Raw genomic sequence first — 12,466 nt, 5'->3', positions numbered from 1 at the left:
TACCAGAAAATAACGTATTATTATTATTTGATCCTGTCGGGGTCTCCTTTTAGTAAATTAAAATATGAAGCTTGTGTGGATCTGCATACATCACTGTGTGCACACCATAGATGGACTGGCCATCGGGCATACCGGGCATTTGCCCGGTGGGCCGCTGGCGATTTTTTGTTTTTATGGGCCGATGGATTTTTTTTTTTTTTTTTAGGAAGGGTATATATAATGAAAGGTGTTGGATTGGCCAATTGGTCATGATCGACTCTGGGCTGGACCAATTACAGCCGAGGAGGCCGGATGCACCCTCCCCCTTGTTTAGCAATCACGTGATTTTCGCGCATTGCATGCCGGGAACTCGTGGCAAAACAATCCAAGTACCGCATCAAATGCAAGCATTTGCAGCACCGCAAAACGTTCATTCTCCGGTTCCAATACCTTCTTGTTTTTTCTTTGCCGCACAAAATAGGAATGTACAAAACAAAAGGAGAACAATGCCGGTCCGTACAAAGACAGACTCGACGAAAAGTCAAAGAAAAGATACACAGCAAATCCATCATGTCCAAATTAACACTGTCGGATTTGATTTCAACACTATTAAAGTGTCTATATGGGTCCACACCAGAGAGTGTTAATTTAACTCCTTTTGGAGAGTTGGTACGTTAACTCTGATTTAGTGTTAAACACCAAATCTGTCTGGAGTTGATAATTTAACACTTGGTGTTAAGAGTTTATATATTAACTCTCAAAGAGTATTTTAGTTTAACTACGTAAGAGTTATCTTCTAATTCATTCTAAAAAGCGGGAATTTTACTGTTCTGAACTTCTAGAAATTTCTTTTGGAAATAAACATTTACTAAAAAGATGCAATGGTTTTTGAAAAACATTTATTCTGAACTGTGCACCACAATTTCAAAACATTTTCTGAAAGATGTAACAGTGTACATGTTCTCACTTTCATTAGAATTTTGTTTATCAAAAGGTCTGACATGGTAAATGCAAATAACAGCATTCTCAACACTTATTTCTTCAATACAATATGCATGTCCTTCATTCATCCCTTTGTGGAACTTCAACGCACTTCTGCTCTCCCCCATATTCCATCTTCACAAGCATATCCTGTGTGGAGATTGAATAAAAATTAGTTGACAGTAATTAATGGCACAAATAATCCAGTAAACAATTGCAGCCCAGTAAAAAAAAAAAAAAAGGAATCCTCTTTGAGCCATTACTTGTGTAAAGTATTTTCCCAAAAGACAAAGACACAGGCAACAGGTAATACTGAACTAAATGTAAAACCTCAACCTTTTTCATTTTTACCTAAACCGTGTGCACAAAACTCTGGAGGGATCTATGCTAACGTAGAACCCAGTCAGGACGTCTGCTACTGCTGTTTGCTCGTGTTTTTTTTAATTTTTTTATGGGCGATCGTTTTCAGGCTTCAAGTAGCACCATTATACCAACATTTCACATTCTAGACATTGTTTTAGGCGTATTTGACCAAAAGTTTGACTGAAAATTCACATGCAAGCTTTTTTTCAAGGCTGTGGTATTTGCCCGCAAACAATACCTTTCAGCTAGCTAAAACAGAATATTATGCTATCAGCGAGCAACATGGCTAATGCCTTTCACACAGCTTTGTCTCAACTCCAAAGAGCCACAGAAGTAAAAGCTCATAATAATAATTGAAACAATCTTTGAAAAAATGACTTACCAAGCATGGCAAACAACTCAAATATGTAGAGCAAAATGTTCTGAAACGGCTTCACTTCAGCTTCGATTGGAGCCGTGCTGGGGGCGGAGTCTGTGAATTTACTCTGTTGGTGTCATAGCCCGTCTAGGAGTTCAGAGTTAAGAGGTCAAGAGTTAATGTTTCCATTGTAACACCTCCAGATTTGACAGAGAAACACTCATTTTTAACACTCGATTTTAACTACTATCATTTTACACCTCAGAGTTACATTAAAAGAATGTGACTCTGCTTAGAGTAAAATTAACTCTACTTTTGCAAGGAGACTATTAACACCAAAACATTTAACACTTTTGAATTTGCTGTGTACGAGGAAAAAATCAAAGGAGTGAACGGGTCAGACCCTTACGAGCACACAGAGTGGACAAAAGACGTTAGCGTGCTGCCCAACTTTCACCACGCTCAGATTTATAATTATACGGTTCTTGGAGTGAGTGCATACACTCATGAAGTTTAGTAACTTCAGGTCACTGCAACAAGCCCAGGTACAGTTTACCGACGGATGGGTGCAGGACCTTGAAATGCACCGTGTAGAACGAAAGACCATCGTACATATCATAAGTTTACCAGTCTCACAAATCGTCTTCATAAATACACATTCGTTAACCGTTTATTAATAGGACCTTTGAGCTCAACGGTAATTAATTAGTAGTGGAAATAATTTCTGGTACAGAAATGTAGCAGTGACAATAATACTGTATGCTGTAATCGCACTGGACAATTAGTGATACAAAAAACCTGTTTTATCCTGTGAATAAAAGTATATGTTTTTGTCAGTGTACCATAATAACAGAAGCGAAACACAATATTGTGTCAGGACAATTCACTATTTATGCACAATAAATAAAGGAGCATAGCGCGACAATTTCTGTTCAGCGCCAGACTTGCTTGTAACCTATATCATCAATTATGTTAAGAAAAATGATGTAATAACTACTACAAAACTCTGACCTTTGTGGGAATGCTTGGAGCAGACTGACATGTGAGCTGGAGTGTTCTGAGACGTTATATTTGGTATATCCAGACCATCCGTTGGCTCTTACTTCGGAAACATGGCTTAAAAAATTTCTCTTCAACGACGTAATCCGATTAAAAAAACCGATCTCTTTACCCGTCGGCTTCCCGTGGCTGTCATGCGACCGGCTATTGCAGTTAATAATACAACAGCTTCTTGACATTTTTTGGGTTTCTTATTATCGCTGTGTGACTGAGTTCAATTGAAAGCCTGCGTGCGCTAGTACCTCTTGCCACAAGTTCCCAGAATCCTTTGCTGTTTTACCCCTGAATGACATCACATTTTCAATCTTTATCCTGGTGGGCCGGTCTCTAGTCAAAATGCCCGGGCCGATTTTTTGTCCCAGTCCAGCCTTGGTGCACACATGCACACAGTGATGTATCCAAGTCTGACCACGTGGATGTAAAAAGCTTCTTAAATCGGACCAGGTGCCTATTTTGTGTGTGCGTGGTACATGTTGGCCCATTATATTATATTATATTATATTATATTATATTATATTATATTATAAACTTTTCAAACAGATGACATGAGAATAGAATAGAATGAACTCATCAGCACCGATTGGTTAAGGCTGATTTAAGGGTTGGGCAGGACAGGAAATGAGCCACCGGGAACGCGCAGTGTGAGGATACGCGCTCCCACAAGTTTTTTTGGGATCTGGTGTAGCGTCAAGTCAAACTGCAGAATACCGGAAGTGAGGCGTTTTCGGCTTCACAGTAAAAGCTTAATTCCTATTTGTATGGTCCTTATATGCACTTTATTCTCAATCCTTAAATCTAAAATTTGATATACAGAGAAAAAACAAAAACTTCCTTTTTTTATGTAATATACACTGGTCTGTGTGGAGTCTGGAACTGGATTATTTCCCTCAGTTTAACTTCTACAATGACAAAAAAAAAAAAAAAAAAAATCCAATCTAAATTGAGATAAATAAAAAATAGAACCTAAAAGTGTTTAATATTGTGTAGCCTAGCCAAATAAACATGAGAAGTGGCATTCTCAAATGTCAGTACTAATAATAATGCTTTTTTTTTCCTAAGGCAAATGAGCTACAATTAATATACAAGAGAGTAGCCCGCTACCACAAAGTTATCATTACAATGTAAACACATAAATATGACATAAATATGTTATCATTATTTATTGTCAGTTATTAAATAATAATAATAATAATAATAATAATAATAATAATAATAATAAGGGCTCATCTTTCTAGTTTTATTGTGAAAGTCACGCCGGAAGTGCTCCGAGTGCCAGCCTCCAGTATCAGCAGCGGTGTTGGGATTCAGTGTAGCAGCAAGGGAAATCAGTGGAATCTGGGCTATCTGGGAAAAGGGCAGTCGGTGAAAACCGGCAAGAATCCCGGCGAAGTGTCCACCGTGACACCGCAGAAGCTCCCGGCGGACTCCTCGGTCCCGTCTCCCGCTGCTGGCTGCGGTTTTTCCTCCCTGGATCCGCACAGTAAGTAGCCCGATTCCTCGCTCACCTAAACGCATCTTCATCGCACCGCATTCACCCTTTCCCTCTCTCTCGGTAACCTTTGTGGATCAAGCACTAAAGCGGCTTCTCCTGGCTGCTGGAACACCGGAGCTTTTTCGTTTTGTGACAAATGCATCACGATTTCCATTCGTTAACATCCGCTGCAATAAGAGCTAATTAATTCCGTTAGAAGCTGCATGTGTGCAAAGAAAGGAGAAGGATGTGAGGGGGGGGGGGGGGGGGGTGACAGAAAAAAGGCACTGGGGTGTCTGCATGTGCACACACGGGCTCGCTGCTCGTAGTGTCACACTGCGCCGGGGCCTGCTGCGCACACACTCCCGGCCTGTATGCGCAGGGTCGCCGGGGAACAGCAGCCGGCTTGCATCGCCTTTCCAGGCGGAATATCGGCGTAGCTCCGAGGCCAGGCATGCCGGGCTGACGCGAGCTAGGCGTGGCCTTCATATAGCATTACACAGATATGGGCGTGTCCCCCGCAGCTGCCTCACAACTCACTGCTGTCCTGTTAAATCGCATCCACATATTACGCGCATTGATGTGATTTGAGCATCAGTTTCCATTTTCGTGATGTTTTGTGTAATAAGCAGACGAAGGCTCGCCCCGAGGCTTCTTTAAAAGTCCTTCCAAACGCAGCATCATTAGACATGCAGGCCTGCCATCTGTCTGTCTGTCCTCCTCCCGTGCACCGTCAGGGTCTAACTTCCTCTCTTGTCTGTCCTCCTGCTCACACTCCTGTCCGTCTACACTGACGGACCCAGCAGGGTTAGAAGTGGTGGTCAGCCATTTTTTATGTGTGTTGCTGTAAGCTGTCAGGTGTTTAAATGACGTGACTCCACTCCTCAGTGTTGGTGGTTACGGTGTGTGCAGTGTTGTTTGTTTTTGAGTCCGTAGAGATGTGCAGTGGTATTAGGAAATGCTAGCAGGGCGGTTAGCTGAACCCACAACTGTACAACACACAGATTCACATGTCAACAACCGACCTTTTGGAAGCCTTTCCTGCACAGCCAGCCATATTATTGACACTAAATATAGGGGCGTGGTTTAGTTGTGTTACAGCCATTAGAGGTGTGGCTTAGCAGGCGCTGATTTGATACAGCTCCCAACAGGCCATGTTAATAATAATGCTAAAATTACACAAAATTATCTTATTTTTTAATATAATATGCAGACACTTACACAATATTTCTGCCAAACCACAGTTATTGTGATTGTTTTTTTTATAACCAAGAAGAATATCATCAGTACTTTTTATCACATGCTGGTATTACTATTTGAATTGTATGTTCCATGCTGGTGTGCATGGCTGAATGCGTGTTGTATAAAGTGCTGTGAGTGCTCAGGTAGAGTAGAAAGCGCTGTATAAGAACCAGTCTGTTTATCATGACCACTTCAAAAAGTAGTGAGATGGCAATGACGAAAGATCTTCCTTTTGAAGTATCCAATGGTTACTCATGTCTGTCTTTTATATACAGTCTATGAGAGAGAGCAGAATATGGAGCAGTTTCTCTGATTAACGTGGTTACGGTTAATCTTAAACTCCTGAGTGCAAACCAGACCGAACAGGCAAACAGCTAGAAGGGCAAACCTGCAGCTCCACATGGGAGATTGTTCCAGGAGCTTTGCTGGGAAGATTTCAGGTATGAACATCCTGACGCGTTCACTTGCCGTGCTCGTCTCTAAGGTTCTTCGACAGGCTTCCTCCTGTCGTTTCAGAGCGTCCGTGTCGAAGCATGTTGGTTTTTGCTGGTCAGATGCTCCAGCATCTCCATACAAGACTCATGTTGTTTTTCCTGCTCGTGTCTCCGTGGACCTGTTGCTACAGCTGCACACGTTTTTACACAAGTCTCTCCACAGCTACAAGATCTAAGCTTCATTCACTCACCATTGTAGTAAAAGGAAGGGCTGTGGCACACACTTTGTACCAATGTGTGACTGAAGATGTAGGAGCAGTGTAGTGTGTTCAGTCACAGAAGCCTGATGTAAGTGTACTGATGTAGTGCAACATGAAGTTGTACTTACAACTGATTTTGTGGGAATGAGACTGTGATCACAAACTCTTCTTTAACTGAGGAGTTAATCGCGTCCACTCGTGACACAAGACAGGAAATGATATATAAAGTATTCAGAATGATTTCACCACACTAACAGCTTTAAACGTTTCTCATTCAAATGTGTGATGCCTCATTTCAACCAAACGTTCTTAAAACCACTCGTAAAGGCGTAAACGTCTGGAACTGGGCTCGTCAGAGCTCCAGTCTAATTGTTCTGGCAGTTTTGAGAAGTCCCGCCTCGATAACGCGCTCGCGTGCGGCAAAGTGGGGCAGGATCCCGTGTCTCCGGGTGGTGCTGAGAGTGAACTGGAGTATAAAAATCTCAGATGCCCTAATTCCACTCAAGGCTTCCCCAGCTATGTGTGACCAGCCCCTGGACTACACTGTCCACTGTGCCCTCACTAACATGCTGATTTAGTCGCCTGGCGCCTTTTTAAACAGCGTGACACCATTTTTGATGGTTTTAGCATTGATGCAGTACGAGTTGCTGCTTATTGCTGGCAAGGTGTGGATTACATGTTTAAATTGTTTAAATATCGTGAACATCATTTGGCTAACCATTGCAGGGCTCTCAAAATTTCAAAATCCCTGGTAGCCCTTCGGGCAGGGACTCTTCAGTTTTTGGTAGCCCAAAATAAATGTAAGTAGCCCGAATAAAAAAGAGAGCAATTTTTTTATTGATGTTTTGTTTCCTTTACAATATTATACATTAAAGTATAATATTGTAAAGGAAACAAAACATTCATCAAAAAATTGTTGAAACACAAATTACAACATTGTATAAAAATTACAATCATCAACTCAAACACTTGGTTCTAATTGAACAGAAATTTCTATGAACTTGTAAGAACTGTGTAGGACTTGAATCAGTCTGTGTCAGATCCTGAATTTGAAATTTCCACTGAAGTCACGGGTAAGAGACAAGTGGAACCAAGATCGAGGCCGTTTGCTTTTTGAAGTTTGCACAGACTGCTACATTGTGCCAGTGGTAGTTCACTCTTTGCAACATAGTAGCTGTTCTAAACTGATTTTCAGGTTTATTTTTAGTATGTTATTTGCAATTGGTGTTTGTTCTGGGAAAGATATTGCAGACTGAGCAATAATGCATTTCTTGCATTTCTCATGGGTTCTAATGGGGGCCTTTCTTAAAATGACTGGTCCCAGTAACAAAGGCGCTTGTCGACTCAGAAATCGAGAGAAAACCAACAACACAGCCGGCAGAACATTATGTTATTTACACGGCTGCACATAAGTGGTCCGCATGTGCGCATTCGCTGTCAAAATAAAAGACGCACCAGATAAGAAGTTGCAGCGCGCGTTTGCGTCCATATAAAAGGCACTGTTTTTGTCCTAGAGTGGGATTTTCACGGCACATTCTGCACCACATCTGTGCGTTCATCATTTGTTTGAAGCCAGCTCACCTCCTGCAACCACTTTTCCAAGAATACGCGCTTCTTTTGTGGTTCGGACTCCTTCTGACATTTCTTTGGAGGTGGAGGAACATCACAGTAATTGCTTAAAGGAGCTTCTTCGACATCTTTAAGAGTTCTAAACAAATGTCTGTCCTCCTCCTGAAAATCTTATGTATGCAAACACGCGTTGCAACTTCTTATCTTGTGCGCGTTTTTTATTTTGACAGCGAATGCGCACCTGCGGACCACTTATGTGCAGCCCTGGTTATTTAGCTCGTCATATTGCAGCCACAGAAATTCTTCTGTCCATGAAACCATAAAGCTGCACTTTCTTTTTGCCTTATAGTCTGATTTGTCACAACTTTTCCGTTTTGTGGTAAGCTTTTCTTTGGCTGTCACTTCTTCCCCCTGACCTGTCTTATTTGGCTCAGCAGAACTAAAATATATATCTGTCTGTGAAGGTTCTCAGTCATCCAGGTCATCGTAGTCAAATATAAATCCTGCTGCTTTTACACACACTCACATAACGCTCAGCGATTCTCTGCGCGATCAACCTCTCACGTTTAAGCTGCGGGAGATTTCACTTGTCATGTTTGCATAGTGAGCTAACGATTGATAAGACGATGTCAGAGGAATTGGTGTGCAAATTATCATCACTCACAGATCAGTGCTGTCACTCTCTATACACAGTTCGCGCGATTGCAAAGTGAAAGCAAAAAACAAGCGCAAATTCAAACACGATTTCAATATGTCACATATTGACAGTGGCTCACCGATGCCAATGACATAATTACCCAGCTACATTTCCGAAAGAATGCAAAAGCATTGACATATATTTTTCCTTCCTACAATAGCCCGACGGGCAGGGCAGAGATAGATTTTGGTAGCCTGACTGGCAAAATCGCTAGCCCCGGGACGTCGGGCTGCCTTACCCACCTCAGCTCACCAAGGCAGTACAGACACTGCCTTTTAATCCAGTCCTTGTACCCATGAATCATCCAAGCATAAAACACCTAACTAGAGAGAGATGAGTTAGTGTTGTGTTTACATGTACCAGACTTAGCAGTTGTGTCATTAGCTTGATTTTGTTCCCATTTCTGTGGTTGAATCCATGAAAAATGCTCCAATGGAGACACTTTGGAAAACTGCACCTCTTCCTCCTGTAACTATATACACTATATATCTATGTGCACTGAACAGATATATTTTAACTTTCATGTAGAGTCTTAAGCACAAGACATTTTGCTTCACCGAGGTTTATTAAGGTTTTACAGTAACAGGGCAGGTAATGTAAGGGGAGAGTTCTCCGGTAACTAACCTTCCCCAATACACACTCAACGTCTTTGAGTGTTACAATGTTACCAAAACAGTAACATTGTAACAGAGATCCTGAACACATCACGATAAAATATCATACGACGATATAATCACACACACACACACACACACACACACACACACACACACACACACACACACACACACACACACTTTGAACTACACTGAAGTGTTTTAAGAACCTATGTAGTTATAAGATTATATATTAGTAATTAGGATTAATGTGTGGCCTTTGACCATGCTGTGACCTATTGTCAGAAGGCAAAGCAAAGGGCTAACCTGAGGGTGTCCCCTTGGGCAGGGCCCTCAGCCAGGGCTGCCCGTACCCTGGCCTGTACCTGACCCCTGCAGCTGTGTTTGGACGGGTGGGAAAGTTACTCAGCAACAGGGGGCGGGGATACTGATCCCTATATATCAGGGGACCAGAGGACACCCCCAGCACTCGTTTCCCCTCTGCTGATGCTCTCTGTCCGTCTCTGTGTTGTTCTGCTGTCTGTGCTTAAGGCTGTACACCCCGGGGTTTTGCTTTGCTTGCTTTCTGCTATGTAATTCTCTTGCTAAATGTCTGTATGTATTTTTCCTGCTGTTCATATGATTCAGTGTATTAAACTCTGTTCCAGAGCATCTTTTTAAGTGTCTTGATTTTAATTGGATCTAAAGAGGTTGGATCTCCACATCCTTGGTGGGAGAAGGTTATCAGGATGGCTTCAAAATTTACGACCACAACCTCAGACACTTATTTCTACTGTTAGGTTTAGAGGTGCTGGCCTCTCTTTTACACCAGCGTCACTACAGTAATGGGAGTGGGGCAGAATGCAGATGGTATGTAAACTGTATGGAGATCCTGTTAGACTGTCGGTTCGAATGAATCAGATTGACTAATAAATACGCATGGTGGTCAGAACAAAACAGTCCGGTACAAACTGCAGCAGATGTTAGTAAATGAGGTCCAATGATCTCAAACATGCTGCCAATGCAGTAAAACATACATGGGTTGAAAATAGGGCTGCCATGATTACTATCAAAATCGTCGACAACTAACTTAATAGTCGATGTGTCGTTTGAAGCTTTGTAAGATCCCGAAAGATACAGGAATAAGTAGTAGGATTTAAGAGTGTAATAACGGACTGAAACAGAAGATGGCAGCACTGCATGTACAAGGAGTCCAGCTGCCGTCAAACCCAGAAGAAGAAGAAGCTGTGTCCGGTATCGTAGCTGTGTCCAAATTCAGGAACTGCATCCTCCTGAGCCCGCATTTGTAGGCCGATTACGTTACAGCGACACGACAGACTGTCCAAATTCGAAGACTCCTCCAAATGTGGCCTTAGCCGTGTAAACTTCAAATATCTGTTCGGTTTATCAAGACATCACATATTTGCAAGAGCGCTCCGACGTTTTCGGAGACGTCTGTTACCGACCAGCTCGATAGTGGGGTTCAAGGCTCACTAGAGCACAGCGAGAACAGCGGACTCCCTGCACATCATTTTCAACCCCCCGCGGCCTTTGGCTACTCAGGTTAAGCATGATATATAAGTCACTTAGATAACTTAAAAATGTTGTTGTTTGGCTTTTTTCAGTATTTGTTCCTGAGTAAATCGGTTTGGCTGAGATTAAAGTTATAGTTTTTACACAGCTGAATAAACGTCAAGCAGAGAACTGATTATCAGAAGTGTGAGACGGTGGAGAATATACTCCTGTTATATTTTAGATAGCAAGGAGCAGACGGCTGAGTTTATTAAACTTCACCAAAACAATCTGCAAACTATCATCTTGATTATTTTTAGTTAGCACAGACCTGAAACACTTCAAGCTGTAAGCTAATGATAGTCAGTGTTGGTGAAGTTTTTTGAAAAAAGTAATCAGTAACTAATTACTGATTACTTCCTCAAAAACGTAATCCCGTTACTTTACTGATTACTTATTTTCAAAAGTAATTACTTAGTTACTTAGTTAGTTTTTAAAAACACGATTTACAACCTGAATAGGTGATAAAGGGGTAGATCTTTCAGCCCAATTCTACTTTTTCTACATAATCCATCATACAAAATGTAATCAAATGGAAAAGTCTCTTTTTAAAACTTGTTTTATCAGTTTTAATCTTTTAACTTTATGCATCAAGCAAACATTTAATTATATGCAACATTCTCTGACTGGAAGAAATTAGTTTAACATTTAAACCTATTCCAGCACATAAAATAAAATATTTTTTGTGTTTACACTCACTCTTTCAGATGCAAGTAAAACACAGCAGAAAATAAATAAAGTCAAAGACTCAGCGGTCCTGTTGCTCTATTTTCACCTGTAAAGCAGGAGTGGGGTAGGCGGAGGTTTACCCTGGTGCAGGTGTGCCGCGGTCAGTGGAAGAATCCGCGAGTTTCTCTGTGAGTTTCCCATTACGTCGTAGCGCACTCGGTGCTTGCTTGGAAGTTTAGGGGTTTTTCGCTGTAAAAAGACGTTTTCTTCCCACGCACAGCGGACGCTAATGTTTTTGTCACTTTTTATGGAATCAAACTCAAAGTAAGGTCAGTACTTCCACGCTTTAAACGCTGCACGCTCATACTCTCTCCTGCACTCGATATATGATCCATTGTTGATCTGCACACAGCTGTTGTCACGAACGTCGCACTCGCTTATGTCACTGTCATGAGACATTCTCGCAAAAAAAATCACGGTTTTAGTAACGCAGTAACGCAGCCTTCCTACAGGAAAGTAACGGTAATCCAATTAGCTTTTTTGCAATAGTAATTCCTTACTTTACTCGTTACTTGGAAAAAAGTAATCGGATTAACGCGTTACTGCCCATCTCTGCTGATAGTTGTATAAGAGCAGATGCACGCTGGTGCAATAAGCCGTACGTTTTACATGATCTGATTAGTCGACTGTCAAAATAGTCGTTTGTGGCAGCCCTAGTTGAAAAACCAAAGTGCAGCTGTGTCATTCATGGTCTGGCCTCCTCTGCAATCTAACAGAACAAAAAGCAGCTGACATCCAAAGAAGAGCTTTGGAGCGCCCTTCAAAAAGCTTAGAGAAATATTTCACAAGACTATTTAAGCAATAACTGGAAAGCTTGCCTTAGAGTTCAGGCTGTATGGACGAATGAAGGCGGTCATACCAAATACTGACTGTCAAGCTCAACTGTTTCATACTTGATATTTCCATGGATGTCTGCACATGTTTCAGTAACTGCACCTTTTTCCCATTTTCCTAAAAAATCGAAAGAAATGTGGGAAGACTTTTGCACAGCACCGTACCTGCTTTACATCTTCACCAACTGCCCAACAATAAACTATAATACACATAATAACTGTAAAATGATGTGGTACATAGATTATAATTTAACATGTAATGAGGGCCGTAGGTCGATGATCGATTTTGTAATCGTATCACCAGACCTGCGACCATATGTTCT

The 12,466-nt window shown here is 41.5% G+C and overlaps 1 protein-coding gene and 1 long non-coding RNA gene across 4 annotated transcripts in view; one reads left to right on the top strand and one right to left on the bottom strand.

Moving 5' to 3' along the window:
- Positions 1–911: 911 nt before the first annotated feature.
- LOC146556071 (uncharacterized) lies at positions 912–1,800 on the bottom strand. Its single transcript, XR_014888999.1, has 2 exons — positions 1,706–1,800; positions 912–1,110 (listed from the first exon to the last, which is right to left on the bottom strand). It is a non-coding gene; the product is annotated as an uncharacterized LOC146556071 (long non-coding RNA).
- Positions 1,801–4,018: 2,218 nt separating this feature from the next.
- The window catches only part of raph1a (Ras association (RalGDS/AF-6) and pleckstrin homology domains 1a), a 78,943-nt gene continuing 70,495 nt past the window's right edge, over positions 4,019–12,466 (top strand). For all 3 annotated transcript variants that reach the window (XM_085250480.1, XM_085250481.1, XM_085250479.1), the window contains exon 1: positions 4,019–4,220. The gene's annotated coding sequence lies outside the window, so the exon portion shown is untranslated. The remainder of the gene's footprint in view (positions 4,221–12,466) is intronic.

The sequence above is a fragment of the Mchenga conophoros genome, linkage group LG16 (genome assembly GCF_057382185.1).
Source record: "Mchenga conophoros isolate Kocher_MC1m ecotype Shallow Benthic linkage group LG16, M_conophoros_male_GT1.1, whole genome shotgun sequence".
NCBI classification, from domain to species: Eukaryota; Metazoa; Chordata; class Actinopteri; order Cichliformes; family Cichlidae; genus Mchenga; species Mchenga conophoros.
The sequence above is the reverse complement of the archived record's forward strand: the minus strand, read 5'-3'. Positions and strand labels throughout refer to the sequence as shown.